General features: G+C 35.8%; 1 pseudogene; it reads left to right on the top strand.

Annotated features, from left to right (window-relative positions):
- The first annotated feature begins 7,790 nt into the window (after nucleotides 1-7,790).
- Nucleotides 7,791-19,678, top strand: part of LOC148045337 (uncharacterized) — a 32,455-nt pseudogene continuing 20,567 nt past the window's right edge.

The raw sequence follows: 19,678 nt of genomic DNA, 5'->3' as shown, positions 1-19,678 counted from the left end.
CTGTTTTATTGTACAAAATTAAGCCCCAAGCTTATTTTACTATTTTACTATTACTATAAGTTTACAACTATTTCTAGTCTTAATTTTCTATGATTCAGTTCTATTCCTATGTTCCTATTCCTATGTGTATAATCTTATAGGATTTTATCTCAATTATTTCTTAGCTCTTCATTTTCTATATTTTTTTTGCCTTTTCCACAGGACTTTAGCTCTTGTAGTTTTTTGCACTTATGTCAGAAGCACTGAGGAGTTTGTGGATTGAAAGGAATAACAGATGTCATTTCTGTTGCCAAAGAGATGTCGAGTTGGGGGATTCTTTATGTTCCCAACAGGAACTGGAGTGAAGAATGAGAGTTCTTGTAGTAAAACTCAGTATATTTGAATATGAAGGTTCACTCCTTTATAGACTTCCTAATGATCCCCCTCCCCTTCCCTATAGTCTTCTGTTCCTGGAGAAGGTTTGTAGAGTTCTGCATCTGGGTTGCTACAGGTACTGTTCTTGGTTTGGTTTGCAGACTTTCCTGGTTTTAGTTTTGTCAGACTTTCTTCCTCTGGTTTTCAGCTCTAGCACTCAACTGTCTTGCAGATTCAAGAACTGAAATTTTCTCCTGTCCAAAGAGTACTGCTGAGATCCTTGACTCTTTTCTGAGTATCACTATCTTCCATCATAATTCCTTTCTTGACATTCTCACATATATGTTTGCTCTCAGTTCCCTTTTTATAAAACAAATGCTCCAATGAAGGAAAGAGTTTGGCTGTGTTAACCCACCTTCCCAGGTGGCATCAACACTCTGGGTCCGGTGGGGGAAATGCTTCCAGGTGATAAGTTGATTTTTCTACACAGAACAACTAGTTTGTTCTTTCCAAGATCCTCCCTCCATCTAAAGAAGATATACACATACTAAAACAGATATAGACACTTTTGTTTACAAAGGATGCTTTCTTTGACAACCTTTGTGGTTGAATCTGCTATTCTTTAAGAATGGGCAAATGTTTTCATTTCTTTTTCTTTGGCTTAACACAATATACAGATGGATCACCAATTTCTCCAGATAAATCAGCGCTTTCTCCATGGTTTGTCCTTGACCTTTATGTATAGTTAAAACAACGCATGACTGTATTGGGAACTATGTCCAATGAAGAGAAGCATCTTCACTTTCTGATAAATTGAACATAATTTTTAGAATCATGGCAATGTCAATTTTGAATGCACCAATGTTCATCTTTGCTACAATGAGATTTTTGTGGAGTTTGTTCTGACCTCTTAGTCCCCAAACCCCTCTTTTATTTAAACAGCTGTGAATTATGATCATGCACAGCTCGTAATGATTCACAATGTGAAATGTCCGACAGATGTCTGTTTGAGTTGCTACAGTCTTTCAGGGTAATGTTGATAAGCACCCATCTTTATCTCCCTTGAAACATTGCCAGAGACCTAATTGCCAATTAGTTTTGCAAGGCCAAACATAGCACAGAATCCAATGGAGCTTCTCAGAGTTTGAACTGATCAGAATAAGCTAATTGCTTCTTGCAAAGGGTCACTTCCATTTGCTCTTCTTTTATGTCTTATGGGAGGGGGCCAATCATCTCCAAGGCTTACTCCTGAGTTGCCCCTTTTGTTTTAACTGTTCTTGCTTTCTGGCAGCTCTGTGCATGCACACACTGGGGAAAGGTTCACACTGTTTTTCTGCCTTGCTGATGTCAGACTGTGGAGGCTCTGGAGGCAGCAGATCACTACCAGATGAGGTTGACCTCCTCTCTGCCTCTGATGCAGAGCCCTCGTCCGGGCCTTCCCCAGACTTCAGGACTGGCCCATGTTCCTCCTCAACCTCCTCACATTCCTACTCTGCTGCCACCTCCACAGACTGCCAGCGAACCACAACAAGTTTCTCCATAATTATCCATGTTCCATTGCAAAGCTTTGGAAGATCCAATTACCTCATTAAAATGATGGAAGATCCTATTTTCAATTCCAGTTTATGTGATGATAATCCAGTTCTGTTGGGAAAGGAATTATATTGGAAAATTAATAGTATTAGCTATTAACAGAAAGAATTGATATAACAATGTTCTTTTATCACTCCAGGTGAGCATCTAATGCATGTGGATTGGATTGTACAATTTACATTTCATTAAGGGAACCAAGATCTTTGAGGACAGTTATGCAGGCTTATTAAGGATGGCTGCTATTGTGTAGATAAAATCTATACATTCTTTCATACTTCTTGCTGGCAGAACCATATCTTCAAGTAATTCTATTTCATAATTTTGATTTTTTTTTAAATGGAAATCTTCAGACATTACATTCTTGAATTTGTTCCACAGTTCTCATGGATTATTGATTTTGGTGTTTGTAAATAACAAATCTCTCACTGCTCTGGATATCCTTGTTGTTTCAGCATCTTCCACAGTTTGTTGCCAATGCTTATGAACTAGCAACAATTTTCTCCTTCTGCAAGTGTCTTTGAATCAGAGTATTTTCTAATAAGAAACTATTTTTATTATGTGTCTTCAAGGATTCAAAGAATGCTGGCAGCGTTATGAAGAAATAGTCCAGAGTAGTAGAAACCATCACTTTATGGAGAGATTATATACACTCAGACTAGAACGTTGGCTTCAAAAATTCTGGAGAGCATCTCCACTCTTTTCTCAATCTTCCTTCATCCCACATTTTTCAAATCCAAAAGAAGAATCTTTGAATATCCATATACAGTAGTACAGTGTTTTTGCAAATTGATTGAGTTTGCAAAAGCCCATCAATTCTATTGAAGTAGTTTTGTCATATTATTATTCAGTTGCATACTAGCATTGTCTCAAAAGAATACTTGATAATGTTCTGGAAGTTGCACTTGAAGGCTAGTTCCCTCTCATGAATTTGAAATCCAAGTATCAATGCAATAGACCTTCACAAAATTAGTTGAATTTTTAATTAGTATAGAATAGCAAGCTTATTCACAGTAACTAGGAGTTGAGTGGAATGAAACATTCACTTTGGGCTTACATTTGTTATTCTAAGGGCAGATAATTGAGTATGCCAAATGAGAGACATGAAAAGTAGCCATTCCAGATAGACAATATTAATTATCTGCATATAAGTGTGGATAATTCTGTTATCCATTTTGGTCACCATTACTTTAAGCAGTTGATCAACTAGAGGAAATACTTTGCTTAGTTTAATAGGGGGAAAAAATCATAAGATTATCTTTCAGTGCAGCAAGTCTGATTTCATTTATTTATTGTATAATCAGAATAATTTTTAAATAATTACATATTTTAATATAAGTTCATCCTCTCAAGATTTATTGTACTGGAAAGGCAAAAACCTAGGGTCCATATGGAACTTCCAAAGCATATAATGTTTTGATCATTAGGAGACATTTTGCACAACAGTTTAAAGACTGTTGTTAAGCTGAAAGGTTGGAAAGTTGAAAGGAAATAATTTTTAATAAGCTTGCACAGCATTAAGTGCCCAAGGTGGATTCTTTTCTTGTAGCACGTTTTGACATTTAGATTTGTACCAGCTTTCCCTTAACCAACATGATAATTGCAGGTATCACAGGGGGGAAAAAACTCTATCAGCTTTTTTGTTTTTGAATGTCTAAATGGCATGAGTGTGTAAAGTGGACTTCACTTAATCATATTGGACAGCAGTGAATAAAATTTAGTGCTACCCATTGTTCTTGACTGGCAAAGTTTCTAAGAACTAACACAATTTGGAAAGTAGCAGAAAAAACACACTATGAAAAATGTTTTTATTTAAATGCTAAACTAATCAAAGGTTCCCTTCACACATATGTGCTAGTTGTTCCCAATTCTACAAGGTGGTGCCCATCTCCATTTCAAAGCTGAAGAGCCAGTGCTGTCCGAAGATGTCTCCATGGTCATCTGGCTGGTATGACTAAATGCCAAAGGAGCATGGAACACTATTACCTTCCCACCAAAGGTGGTCTCTATTTTTCTACTTGCATTTTTACATGCTTTTGAACTGCTAGGTTGGCAGAAGCTGGGACGAGTAATGGGAGCTCAGTCTGTCATGCAGTGCTAGGGATTCAAACAGCCAAACTGCTGACCTTTCTGATCGACAAGCTCAGCATCTTAGCCACTATGACAATGCATCCTCTAAAGTACATATACAACACCATTAATAAAGCACTGCAGTTTCTAAATTGATACACATAGCAGTAAGAAATTTTAAAAAAGGAAAAGGGGGAAAGCCTAGAAATTAAATTATAAATAGGGAAAGCTCCATAATCCTTGATAGTATTATTCAAAGTCTTTTTCCCCATTAAATATTGATATATTGGCAATCCATTGCTGCAAATTTGCATAAATGTCTCCTTTTAGTATTACATAGCCACAATTCATGATACCTGAGTTTGTACACACATACAATATACAACGAGAGAAGACAAAAGAGAAAAATAAGAGCCTATGTGATATAGTGATGTAATAGTTTGACTAGGAGCAAGGAGAATCAGGTCTCCTCCTTTAGGCACAGAAGCCAGTTGGGTGACTTTGACTAGTTATTTTCTCTCAGCCCTAGACTGAGAAGTTGAAAAGTATCTATCCAATAACTCACACTTGGCCAGCGTAATAAATCATGATGTTAGCTTCAAGAAAGAAACCTTCACGGTACAGTGGATTGATTCATTTTTTGTAGATAAGATATATGTACATGTATATATGCATGATGGTTACAAGAAAAAAGTATATTGCAGCAGTAATGTATACAGTGATGTTACCTATGTATAAAAATGTTCAGTTGTCTTTGACCTGAAGTAAGGTACAGGCTTTTAAAGTACTGACTACCTATAAACTGAGGAACTCACAATGTTTTAAAGGAAAGATTATTTATTTATTAGTATATTCAGAAACACCTATTTTTAAAAGAATACATAGTTTCCTTATGTTTAATAAACTAAACTGAACCTCTTTTGGACACACATACAGTACATTCACACCCATGTTAGCCATGTGTCAACATTCTGACTGATGAACTCAGATGAAGCAAGCACGATCGAGACCTTCCAATCTCTTAATGCAAAACTTTATTGAGTACATCATTTTGGCACTGATGAAGGCAAAACCTTCATCATAACTGTATTGTTATGAGAAAAAGTCTCTGGTCTTGGTAAACACCAGCCAAAGTGTCCTTGAGTCTCACGGCTGATCTTCTTGAAGTCTGGAGCCCACATTCAATTTTCCCCTTCCCTCACCTATGGTTCAGCATAAGTGCGCTTCGAACTTGACACCATGTAGATGTTAATTTCAAATGTGATTAAATTGAGATACTACTATTTGTGGTTGAAAATTCACATTGGAAAAAAGGAAAGAGAAAATGTTTAAACATCAAAAGATACTATTAATTCTGATGTCACAATTTTGAGATCCTTCCAATTTAAGAACACATCCTACTCCCTTCTTCCTTCCACCCCCCCAAAAAATTCCTTTCTGGATGATTTAGTGGATATAATCTTCAGTATTTGGATGGATGATTTCATTACATCAGCCATGATCATGACCTTGGACTCTGACAAGATACATATCACCTCAAATAGTGGCATCAAGTAAATGATAAGCCCTTCAGTATTTTCCCCTTTTTCTTTCTGCTAGGCTATTAAAAATGAAGAAGGAGTAATCCTACTTGGATCACAGGTTGAACATATAATTTTTTAGTAGCTGCAGTAACAGATATAGTCAATATCACTTATATATCATTGAAAACAATGAGGATATCTTTCATCATATTTTACCTGGTGAGACCTTTTTTGAAAAAATAAAATAAAATTGACATTAACAATCACCCCTCCACTGATACAAAAAAAATGTGATTTATAATGTATATTGCATTAATTTAGGCATAGAATACCATTTTCATTATCTTCTCCCGATTAAAAACTTTCTGACTCTTACTTTCTTTCTTAAATTCACAGAAATGTGGATATCTGCAATTACAATTGCATAGATCTTCTAAGATGGAATAATCTTTCAAATATATGAATCCATGCAGAGATTAAGTTTCTGATGTGAATCATATAGGATGGGCATATAGAGAATAAGCACAGATGCTATGCACTAACTTTTCCAATCTAACTTTGTCAATTTTCAATTTTCAATGGCATGTGATAGACTGGATCTCCAGGAGGGAGGAGCACATTCTAAAAGAATCAAAGGCAATTAAGTCCAGATATTTTGTGTGTGAGAAAGAGGGTAAGACTGTTTATTAGTTCACAGAGTATACGTTCATTGGAGTCTTCTCCAACAGCAAAATTCAAATGCATTAATACTCTTCCTATCCTGCTTCTTCAAAAACTAACTTTTATTTTCATAGAGTATCGTAGGAAATACCATGGCTTGAATGACTCTGATCTTTGTACATATAAACACATCTTGGTATTTAAATAATTTTCTCAAAGCCTTCCTGACTGCTCAAGTGCTCTATAAGTGATAAAAAAATACTTTAAAATTCTAACAAAATTTTGCCAGCAAATCTAGGAAATGACACAATGGCCAACACATTGGAAAAGGTCTAAAAAAAGAGAAAATTCAATAAACTGTGCAAACTATTGTACAATATTGTTAGCAAAATAATGCTTAGGATCATCCAAAATGATTTAAAGCCTTTCATTAAAAAAGAGATGCCGGGTATTCCAACTAGCTTTACTAGTAAGCTCAATAATTGAGAATGCTAAGAATATAGAAAATAAATCACTGTCTGCTTCATTGATTAGAAAAAAGGATTTGATTGTATTGATCACATCAAACTGTGGAAAGTGCTCATAAAAATGAGAGTTCCAGAAAATTTCATTCTCTTAATGAGAAATTTATATAACTTATAAGACCCAGGATGGTTAGAGTGTGGTAAAGATAAAGGTTCCCCTTGCACATATGGGCTAGTAATCTAGGGGGCAGGGCTAATCTCCATTTCAAAGCCAAACATTTTTGAGAGCAATATACTAACTTTGTAATCTGCTTAGAGTGGGCTGTAAAACACTGTGAAGCAGTATATAAGTGCTATGCCTATTCCAATATGCAGGTTAGGAAGCCACAGTATGTATAGAACATGGTGAAACAGACTGGTCCCATTTTGTCAAGGAGTGCAATAAGGATGTATATTCAATTTATGCACTGAATCTGTATTAAGGGAATTTGTATTAGATGGTGAGTGTGGTTTTAAAAGTGAATAAAAAAACATTAATAACAAGTGCTATGCTTATGATACTACCCTGGTCACTGAAAACTCAAAGGATCTGCAAACTCTAGTAATAAAAGTCAAGGAGCACATTAAAATGTTAATAAAATAATTTTAAAGGAGTCCCAACTTTTGGCAACATTTAGAACAACAGAATAAAATAGAATAGAATTAGACCTGTCAATGAAGATATGGTGGATAGCTCCTGCTTTTAGGCTCAACTACCAACAGTAAAGAAACCAGTGGTTAAGAAATAAATTGCAGACTAACACTTTGATAGAGGAGCCATGAAAGCTTTGGAAAAGATATTCAAATACCAAGGTTGTCTGCATCTACAAAGATCAGACTCATTCAAGCCATGGTATTCCCTGTGATTTGCTATGAATGTAAAAGTTTTATTTTGAAAAGTAAGATAGGAAGAGTATTGATGCTTTTGAACTTTGTTGTTGGAGAAAAGTCCTATGAATAATATGAAAGCAAACAATCAGATAAAAAAGGATCATTGAATAAATCAACTGAAAGGCACAAATAACCAGGTTCAAATTATCCTACTTTGACAGATTGTAGGAAGATCTTACTCTCTCTAATGTTGGTAACGATGGAAGAAGATGGAAGAAAAGAGATGAAAATGATAGCAGCAGAAAAGTGGATGGACTCAGTTACAGTGACGATGAGTGCACCATTGAAAGACCTGAAAGAACAGGTTAGGGATAGGCAGAATGGAGAAAATACATTCTAACTTGATGGTACCTAATTAGTCAATCAGACTTGAATGGTGATATTAATTATTTGGACATTGAACTACAACCTCTTTCTGTAAAATAAGACCATGCATATTTTTTCTTACACCGTGTGTTACTTTCAGAGCAATCTTTTGAGCCTACAAAATCAGATGGTGGCTTAGGCAGGATGAAAAAAGTAATGCTGAATTGCAGTGTAATACTGAAGGAAGCAATAGGTAGCCAAAACAAGTGTTGAGACCCATTTTTCTGATGATACCCTTTTTTCCTAATATCTTTTTTTTGCTCTCTTTTATATTACTTTCTATTTCTTTCTCTCTTCCTGTAGTACAGTAGACTGCCAGAAAAAAAGACAGACTGTTCTTGAACAGGTCTGAACTTAATAGTTTTAAAGGTTTTTGAATTTAGCTTAGAGCTATAGATTGCGTAGCCTTGATAAAGGAAATCATTTCTTTTCTTACTGCAATTTGATTTTCTTTTATTCACCCCTGAACTGTAATTTTTTTTAATCTTGTACAAGGGAACCCTAAATCATAAATTTTGAAAATATGTTTTGCCATGCTTTTGATAACATTGTGTACCTGTTATGAGAATGAGGTTAAAAGTTGGAATACTACTCTTGTCTCACCCTTGAATTTTGTGACAGAATAGCATTAGTATCACTGCTCTTTTGACTGAAGGTCAAGCAAAGCAATGATGCCCATGCTGGTCTGTCACAAAATAAGTATTGATTTCATTGAACTTTATTTTTTTTAATAGCTGAATCATCCTTGAAAAAAACATTTACTCATAGAGGAAAAAGGATCCCAATATGGAAGTAGAATAGAAGGTTTATTCTGTTGAATTTCTCAGAGTTGGCAAATTATATAAGACTGTTGTTCTACATCTATTTGAGCCCTGAATGAATTCTTTTTCCAAGAAATAGCAAGGTCTTACTTTTGCAGAAATCCAAATCTACACAGTTCCTTCTTTTCAAATGCTAGGTCATCATTTTACAACATAAATCAGATTATAGTTTCTAGTTAGATTTATCCTCTCTGCTATTACTACTTTTCTTTTTTATTATTATGACTACAGTCCTTTGCTCATTTGCCTATTAGTCAGCCACAGTGAATTTAGTGAAACTTCTGGAAAAGTGGAAAAAATCTTACTAAAGCAGATTTTTCTAGCACATTAAGGAAAACTTTTCAATGACATGAGTTATTACAATTGGAACAAATTACTAGGGAAGGTGGGAGACAGGGCAAACTATTTTCCAAAGCACCAAAAGGCAAGACAAGAAACAATGGTTGGACACTAACCAAGGAGTGGAGCAAGTAGAACTTAGGAAACATTTCCTAACGGTGAGTGCAATCAACCAATAGAACAACTTGCCTTCAAAAGTTATGGGTGTCCCATCACTGGAGGCTTTCAAAAAGAGACTGGACTACCATTTGTCTGAAATGGATAGGGTCTCCTGCTTAAGCAGGGGGTTGGATTAGAAGAACTTCAACAATTATTCTATGCACTTCTATGTACATGTATTTAAACATACCTTGGGTGGCCAATTGTCAGGAATGCTATAGTTGCATTTTGTGTTGCAAATACTTACCTGAGATGAGCTTGATCTCATGGCATCCATTCTTCAAAGTTTACAATTTTATGAATAGATCTTTATAAGCTTCCTTTATTTACATGATTTGAACATCTGTATCAAGACACGCAACAGCAAAGTGGAAAGAGGAGTTTGGTTCTTCAAGTTGGGGGAAAAGGATTTTATTTGAAATATACATGAAAACGAAGGATTTGATTTAAGTCTGAGTGGAAATAAAGTGGTAATAGATAGAGTCATATAAAATGGAGATGAAGCCTTGGAGAAAAAAGCTGTGAAAAAAATTAGAAAAAGCTTTCTGGATATCCAGAAGTAACTAAAATAATCAGTCTGGTTTATTTATATATCTAAAAGTATGAGTGTGTCTGGACGTGATTTTTTTTTCTTTCTTAAAACTGAAATATTTCACTTCAAGCACCATTTTTTTCTTTCCAGGAACCACATTGCTATTCCCCAGAGAAGCTTAAAGACAAAAGCTTCGAAGCAAGCTCATATCTGGTTAATTAACCTCAATTGGGCATGGGAGTTGTGCTTATATAGGAATTAGGCAAATGTGTCTCCTGAATTTCCTTAGTAGATGGGGAAGATATTAAGTTTTAATTGTTCTGGTTCAATAGGGACCTTTAGAGGCTTAGCTATTTGGAGAAAGCAGTTACAAATGAAGTAGGATCCTTATACCAAAATATTTTATATAATGGCCATGTGATAAGAAGAAAGTTTATTAAGAATTCTGATATAGCTCAGAGACAAAGATGGGAATTGGACAATCTCTGGTTTGGATTCTGCTTCTGCTACAAATGTTAGCAGAAATTTAAGACAAATCACCAGATGTTGTTCCCTTCTGCAACACAGGAGTAATAAAAAATCTTGATTTGGCCAAAAGATTTACTGTAAACATTAAAACTAGATAAATAAGTGGCATATTTATTATTTTAATGCATTATACAGATACGAATCCATGGTGATTTATGAGGAAAGATTAGATTCCATCAAAGCAGTTGGCAGCATTAGTTCAGAATTTTTAATGAAGTACATGAAGTAGAAAAGTCTGACAAAAAACCAAATTTCTCTGTTGGAAAAATGTCATGTACATTTAGAAGAAAGAAGAGGAACAGTAAGTCAAAAAAGATTGAAGTGGGAATCCGCTGGCAATAATATCCTTCAGATGAAATCAAGACCAATATGGGATATGCTCAATAGCTTTTGTAAGAATATACAAAATATGTGGAGAAGAGGCTGCGAGGCACAATTGGCCTTTATGAAGAATTCTGCAGGTTCCAGATCAGTCTTAAAAGCAGTGGCTTAATTTAATTAAATTTAAATACCCCCTCCCCACATAACATATTCATTCATTATTAAAAACTACATTTTTAGTAAGTTTCTGTGAGTTGAATTATAGGTTCAACCTATAATGGATGAAGCTCTAGGGTGCAGATAGCCACCTTTGGTCTAAATTAATTTATCTGTCACATTGTGATATAAGATGGACTGGATTTTAATATTAATCATGACAATGGGTATCATTCAAAGAAATTAACTAGTACTTTATCTTCACCTGATTATATCTCTAGTGGGTATTTATTTAAATTGTACATCACCTTTGTAGGATAAATATGATAAACTTACATTAAACTATATTCATACATTTATTAATGGTTTATTTTCAAAGTAACTTAAAACCGTGATCTTCCCTAGTAGAATGCAGAACACCAATTTCATGTTCTTTTCTAGAATGCTTTCAACTGGACATCACTACATCATTTCCCACAAAATCCTATGACATTATTTTGACACAGCAGCATTATTTAAAGAGACATTTATTGAGACTAATTTTCATTTTAGTTTAATTTAGCATTCAGAGGAACATCTCCACAGGTATACAAGGACATTGTTTAGTCTTGATGTTATTACAAAATCTACATATATTTGCATAAAGTAATTAGGCAGGGCTTGTGAATAACAAGCAATTATTGTATGTGGTCTGTTATGTAATCTCAGCTGACAAAACCTATATACATTTTTCATTGCTGTTGAAAGGTCATAAAGAAACTGAAACTTTATTCTGAAGTCTCTTTCCAGAACACAAGTATTTACAAAGACTATGAGGATAGATGAGGATGGTGGTGAGTATAACTTGCAGTAGAAGGGGGCAAAATTATAGCTAATTCCAGGTACAACAGAAGCAATTCTTTAATAATAATTGGATCATTCCCAATATGTACCGGTAGTCCTTTAAAGCCACCACAGAGAAAGAAGTACCATGGACAGTGGATGTTCCCCTCTGTTCTTTTGGAAGTCATAATTACCCTGGCTGCTATACTTTAATTAGGATAGTTTTGCACACATCTATGAATGGAATGTTTAATTTACTTAGTTTAGTTTAATGTTACTTTTAGTTTAATGTTACTTTTAGTGAACAATACAAGTTGTAATTATTTCACTGGGTCTTAATTTGCAAAGAAAAAAGGACTAGGGTCAAAAACAAATTGGACCCTTGAACTAGTGGTTACAGAGTTCCAAAACACAGATCTCTTCCCACACATGTGTTAACACTGCAACTTTATTGTGAAGTCTTGCTATGTTTATGCTGGGAGGAAGGCTCAAATGGAAGGGAAAGAAGGCAGCACAATTGCCTGCAATTTTGTTCCAGGAATCTGTCCTTCACAGCAGTCCATCCCAATTAAAGACAGTAAATTCCCAAATCCAGATGATCTCCAAAATTTCAAGCAATTCAGTCTGAAATGAATCCTTTGTTCTCCTCCAAGTCCCACAGCCTCTGGGCACTGAGACATCATGAATAGCATGGTTTATTTCATGGTGGTGATATATGACTCTCAATGTGACAGTACTTAGTCATTACTACCAGTACTAGTATTTAGTAAGCAATTAGTCATTAAGTGATGACTACTGTAATAATATTTTGGAGAGACAGAGAATAAAAGAGAGAATGAACTATATTTTGGATTACACTTATTTTTTTTCTCCATTCAAACAAAATTTGCTTAGGGATCAAGAAACACAATATTTGGTAATCTATTACTTTTGCTGCAATGAATTAATGAAGTAATTGTGAAAGTTTAAACTGCAGTTTTTGCTTTATACTTTAATAGGTAGTGCATTGTTAGGAACTCACCTTTTAGTTTTTTCTCACTTTCATATTATATAATGAATTGTACGTATCAACATATAACATAGTTGATTATAGTGATAAGATAATGCACAGGGCTTGCACCTCAATGTCACATTTGCCATCTTGCTTTTTTAAAATTCTTGTCCCATTTATACCTGGATTTAATATATGCATAAGGTATAGGCCAAGCTCTGAGTATATTGTAAAATTTGTGATTTTTTTTTTTTGAAAATGCATACCGAATTCTGTTGTTAATATAGTATTATCATAGGCCAGACTTATACTGCATGATATATTCCTACTCAAAAGATTCATGCCTGTCACGTTATTGTTGAAGGCACAAGCCAGAAAAAAAGAGGTAGCGATAGTAATTGAGTCCTATGAACAAGTCTGAATGAAATTTAAATTCATACTTCAAAAGGATAAGCAAAGACATCTGCCTAAATAGATGTCAAGCTTGCATTCCCACATTTTCATTAAAATAATGTAACGTAAGATCTTGTTTTTCTTCTGTCATATTTATTAGGAAATTGGTTTTTGTAAATTCTGTTTAACATGAATCCTTTCCTATGTTGTTGGTGAAAAGCTAATAACTTTTGGCAGAGGAATGAAGCAGAAGAGTGGAACTTCATTGAATAAAGTGTTCTGGAAGATTTAGTAGACTATGGTGGTGGCAAACATCAGCCTGGCAACAGGTTTTTTTATGATTAACAAATCTATTAAAAGATATAAACTTTTGTGCAGAGAGTGGCTAACCTGATGTAGGATTTAAATTGGGGTAAGGTAGGAGAAAAAGCAGGGAAAAGGGAGGAGAAAATGTTGGTTATACACATAAGGGTGCCTCAGAAATTGTGACTGCTCCATCAGTGGAGGTTCTCAAGAAGAGATTGGAAACCATTTCCCAGACTGATATAAGGTTTCCTGTTCGAACATGGTTTTGAACTAGAAGACTTCCAAGCTCCATTCCAACCCTGTTATTCTTATGTTCTAATTTACATATAGCCTTATTAACAATTGTGTTAAGATTGCCTGAAAACGTTTGCTGTATGCATGTGTGTAAGTTATTGAAGGAAACCATAAACTGAAACACTTCAGTAACATTTCAGAAATTATACTGGAGGCTCTACTTAAATAACATACATGTTATGTCCAATAAGATAAAGTAGTCAATAGTTATCCAGAGCCTTCAAAAGAACCTGTTCGCAAAACATGAAAGAAAAGCAAATAGAAGTGTCTGGGCATACATTACACAATAAAAGCATTAGATGCATTCATTTTTTTCTACACTAAATGTATTCTATATTATGTTGGAAAGCATTCTTGTTGCCAAATTCTACAAAGGATCCAAAGATCAATATGACATTTCAGCATATAACTTATCTATTTCTTAAAAGTTAGGCATAATGGTATATCTCAGGTATTAAGAATATTCATTTTATATTTCCTATGACATACTGATTAATTTTTATTGGGCTAGTGCTTCCAAGCCTCCCTAATGATATTTTCATGAGTGACATTTAATATTTATTGATGTATGTTTGGCATCAATACATTAAACAGAAGGGAGCAATATTCTTTGGAATGTTCAGTTGATTTAAAATAACTGCATTTCATTCATCAGAATCGTGGTGGCATAGTGGTTAGATTGCAGTATTGCAGGGTTCCCAGCAGTTTTTGCAGTTCAATTGTCACCAGCTGAAGGCTGAATCAGTCCTTCCATCCTTCTGAGGTCAGTAAAATGAGGACCCATATTGTTGGGGAAAATATGTGGACTTTGTAAACCACTTAGGGCTGTAAAGCACTGTGAAGTGGTGTATAAATCTAAGTGCTACTGCACTTAGTATTTCAATACTAATAGAATATTCCAAATATGTGTGAAAATACCCTTACAAACTGCATTGTGGTTTTATCCAATTATTAGCTGCATAATAAACATTAATGACCAATTAATGTAGGCCTCAATAAAAGAAAATATATTGTAGTTTGATTTTTTTATTTCTCTTTTATGCAGCTTTATTGTTTTTCGTGTAACTATCCTGTCAATGTAATCCTAAAGGATTATGAAACATTGTGTTTTAACCAAAAGTGATTTATACGTTTTTCTGATTATAAAATGTCTACCCTATTGGAATGTAAACTAATTCCCAGCGACTCACAGCAAAATAAAACACAAGGTATGAAAGTCTGATCCAATTTGAAAGCTTCAAAACATTTTCCTTTTTCTTTCTCATATACCAGAGAGAGAATTAAGGTGGAGTCATTTTAACCTTCCTTTCTTGGGTTTAATTCATATTTTTCCACTGCTGCATTCCTTCTCAAAGGTTGCCTGTGTAATTCTCTACAACTTTCAACTAGAATGGGAGGGGGCAGGAAATATAGATTTAAATTCTTATTCAGTGATGAAGCTCAATGAGTGACTCTGGGCTCTCTCTTGGCCTAACTGACAAAACACGATTATTGGGAACATAAAAAGAGGAGGGCATGGTATATTAAGCTCTTGCAGAACAGAGACGAAATAAATGCAGTAAATAAATCGGAAGATTAATGCTACAGGCTTGTGTGTTAGGGTGATTGTATCACAAATGGAAAGCAACTCAGTGCTTAACAGTACCTTTAAAAAAACTTATTTTCAAATAAATGAGAATCAGTATAAGGCAATGCAGCACATTTCAGCCTTAATCCAAAACTCTATATTTCCAGGTATGTCATCTATAATCCAACTAAAAATTGCTTTTTTATTTGTAATGGAGCAAATAATGCCAACCCTTGTTTCTTACCATGTAAGAGTCCGATTGGCTTTCATTTGCACGAAAAAAAATAATTTTAATTGTCATGCTTCATTGTAAATATATAAAAATTAACTTGTTGAAATATGCTGATTATTACATTTTTAAAAGGAGGGGATAATAACTCCAAAGATAATGCTTACTATTAAAAGTAAATTATTATAAATTAAAGAAGAATTGTTAAAAAGGTAGAAAACAAACCTGCAAATATAGGATATAATTGCAATTTGCTGTTGGAGCAAATATCATTAAACCTATTATAGGTTTAGTTTGGCAAGATTCTGTCTACATGGCATGACCAAATAAAGAACTGAATTTTGGTTAGGTTATTCCATGTTATTCTTAGGCTAAAACTGATAGGATGTGACTTCTGCTTCTGTAGCACATTGGAGGACTTGCCCTCCAATGCAGCAATTCCTTTTCTGGCTGAGATTTCTTCCCTGACTTCTGTGAAAGAGATGGCAGCAGCTTGCAACTTTCTCTGCCAGCTTCACCAACAGGAAAAGTTGCAAATGGTGACTATATTATGACAGGGCACTTGGCAACTGGTCATAAATAGTGGTGCAAAATGTTCTGACAGTTTGAAGAGTTTTCCCGGTGGTGAGACACACATTCCATGGTTTTCATAATTCCAGAGGGTTGCTAAATGAATGGTCATAAGGTGAGGATGACCTGTAGTGAAAAAGAAATGTTCTTACTTTTTGGGTTTGGGATTTGCTTTATTTTCCAATTGTTAATCAACCTAATTTTTCTCAAGTGAATCTAATACAGCATTTGCCTTATATGGAATTATTATTTAAGATGATGATGTTCATCCATCATGCCCGAAGAGGACTTTGACATCCAATTGAGGGAATGTCAAGACGTGCGCATGAATTAGATTAAAGTGAGGGAGATGTGCACAGAGTCAGCCTCACTCTCTTGTCCCAGGTTCCTTCTTGCTCCATTAGCAGAACAAGAGTCAAGACAGTTGGAGATGGGCTGGGCGCAGGGTTGACCAGGGCATCTTTCATGTCTTGCTGGGCTTTTAGTGTACTACATCACTTGCAAAGATGACCTTCATGACTGTTGTCCTATTCTAGTATGTTTTGTGCACTCAATGCTTCAGAATCATTCTTCACATGCTAGGCAAGTCCTTCTCTCACTTAGATCAAGGTCAATGATCTAATGGTTAATCTCAATCTGGTTTGACCAGCCTGTCGAAGGTGTTGCCTGGGGTGTGGCTGCTGTGCATGCTACATCTACTAGGAGCCACAGGTGAGAGCTGAGTGACAGGTGGGGACCAAAGGTGGATGAGCTGCCCTAAAAGGGCATGACATGTCCCTGCACCAGAGCTGGTATCCCTTCCTGAACACCTCATATACCCCATTTATGATAATGGATTTAGAAGTGCTGGTAGTCATCACTTAGTGGCCCAGTTGGAACCAGCAACTTTGTCTTTAAGGGTCACTTTCAGTAAGTAGAAAAGCTCATAACCATGATGGCCTTATGATATTACTTCCTATTTGGTTGCTAAGCAAATAATTGTGGTAATTAAATAAGATATCATGAAACAGTCACTTTCAATTTTACATTCATGTTGTCCATTAACTCTGTTGGAAGCCAGTGCCTGGAGGCTGTCAGGGTCTGGATGGGAGCGAACAAGCTTGCACTCAATCCAGACAAGACCGAATGGCTATTGATGTTGCCTCCCAAGGATAGTCCAGACATTCCATCCCTTAGCCTGGGGGGCTGAAATCTTACACCCCTCAGAGAGGGTCCACAACTTGGGTGTCCTCCTGGATTCGCAGCTGATGTTAAAACACCACCTGTTGGCTGTGACCAGGGGGGCTTTTGCCCAGGTTCGCCTGGTGCACCAGTTGCAGCCCTACCTGGACCGGGAGGCACTTCAAATGGTCACTCATGCCCTTGTCACCTCAAGGCTCGATTACTGTAATGTGCTCTACATGGGGCTGCCCCTGAAAAGCGTTCGGAGACTACAGTTGGTCTAGAATGCAGCGACGCGAGTGATAACGGGTGTACCTAGATACACCCATGTTACACCCATCCTTCGCGAGCTGCACTGGCTTCCTATTGGTCTCCGAATGCACTTCAAGGTGCTAGTCATTACTTTTAAAGCCCTATATGGCTTAGGACCTGGATATCTGAGAGACCACCTCTTGCCACATACTTCCCAACGACCGATAAGATCTCACAGGTTGGGCCTTCTCCGGGTACCATCGACCGGACAATGCCGGCTGGTGTCCCCTCGGGGGAGGCCCTTCTCTGTAGCTGCTCCGACCCTGTGGAACAACCTACCTGTAGAGATCCGGACCCTTCCCACTCTCTCGGGCTTCCGAAAAGCCACTAAAACCTGGCTATTCTGGCAGGCCTGGAGCTGTTGACTTCACGAACAAGGTCCAGCCCCACCTAGATGGAATGTATGCCGTGTTGTTTTTAAATTGTTTATTTTTTCTATTTTTAACTTTTTAACTTTTATCTTGTTTCTGTAAGCCGCCCGGAGTCCTACGGGATTGGGCGGCATATAAATTTATTAAATTACTAATTACTAGTTATGATCACATGAAGGGCAATCACATGAACTTGGCATATTACAATGGTTTATCACAAATGCAAGGATTGATCACAAATCATTTTTACACCATCATAAATGGTGACTAAGCAAGGGAATCAGTAAGTGAAGACTTGCTATATGTGGGAAGGCATTAATTTCGGACAAATCACATGCCAAATGTTCTCAGTGGCAACTGAGAAACAAGAAACTTCTGTGGCTTCAGTTAGAGTCATTTAGACTCTAACTAATTAGTAGCATTACTCAGAACCATAACACTCAGCACCCAGGCATATTCAGGAAGAAGATTCAATGCAAAGAAAATAATAGAAGGGGAAACTTGTAGTCTTGCTTAATGAAGTATGTATGCCAGAAAGCATTATTGTATTTGAGTAATTACTTACCCACCAATATACCAATGTCAACTGAAAAAAAAAACAGCAAAGAAGACTGGATAACAACAGTGAACTGTTCAGGATTTTCATGCATCCTTCTCACTGGCATGGCAATGTGGAGCTTCCTTACAAGGTGGGTAAAATTTACATTTTTCTTGCCCACTCTTCTCATACCTTTTGTAGACACAGTATCATTCAATTCTAATTACACTAAATGAGAGGGTTGTTTTTTTCCAGGAGAGAATAGCCTTTTCTTTTGAAGTTCTTCTAGGAAGGTCCTTCTCCAGGCAATGTATAGGTCAGTTAATACTAGACAGTTTATTGATTGACTAAAAGCATGAAAAACAGAAAGATATTTTTTCCCAAATGGATAGGTGAACACTTTACTTTCTCAAAGGCCTAGAAATTAGTTACTAAATGAAAGCTGGGGGAAATAAGCAAAACTGCTCTTCAAGGGCTACATAGATCTTTGAAAGGATGTTTCATCCTTTCATCCAAGGCTTAAGCCATGTGCTTCTTCAAAGCTGATCTGCAAAATGCTACAGTGGCCCACTTTTCATTGCTGAAATAGCTGCAGTGGTTTCTTTCATTTGTCAAAAAAGGAGGGACTTCTGCTTATGTTCAGAAGCCCCTCCTAGTTGTGATACTTGACAAAGGCAGATTTACTTGTTTCTTTAAGAAGTCTCATTACATGAAGGACAGCAATATGAACCATGAGGCAAAACAGCTGCCGGTAGATTGCATACAATCTATGTAGACCTAGTGCTATTATGTCCTTGAACATTTCCCAAAAGCATTTGGATGGACTAGAATTCTTGACTAGTTAAGCCTTTGGTTTGATTCAGCATAGCTCTTAACATTTTAATTAACAATTTTCACATTTAAAAGCTGGACATGGGAAAAATATTGATTCCTTTGTTGCTATCTCTCTCTCTCACACACACACACACACATCCATCCATCCATCCATCCATCTATCATCTATCATCTATCATCTATTTTATTTATTATTAGATCAGAAGTAACAATTAGTTCATATATAATATTTAAATGTTCATAATTACATGCTCATTTTTTCTTTGAATAATATAATGATAGTGATAAATTATTGTAGTAAAAATCTGCAAGGGTGTATTGTTTTCTAGAAGATATTGTCAGAAATTGCAGAGTCTCTTGCCATTTTACATTCTTCTGACAAATTATGTAATCTCAGTTTCTTCTTCTCAGTCAGATTTTTTACTCTTTCTTATGATCAAAATGAAATAAAAGCACAACTTCTGTTTTTGGAATCAT

This window comes from Thamnophis sirtalis, unplaced genomic scaffold (genome assembly GCF_051295495.1).
Source record: "Thamnophis sirtalis isolate CommonGarterSnake01/CBP01778 unplaced genomic scaffold, rThaSir2_p1.2 scaffold_5, whole genome shotgun sequence".
NCBI classification, from domain to species: domain Eukaryota; kingdom Metazoa; phylum Chordata; class Lepidosauria; order Squamata; family Natricidae; genus Thamnophis; species Thamnophis sirtalis.
The sequence above is the reverse complement of the archived record's forward strand: the minus strand, read 5'-3'. Positions and strand labels throughout refer to the sequence as shown.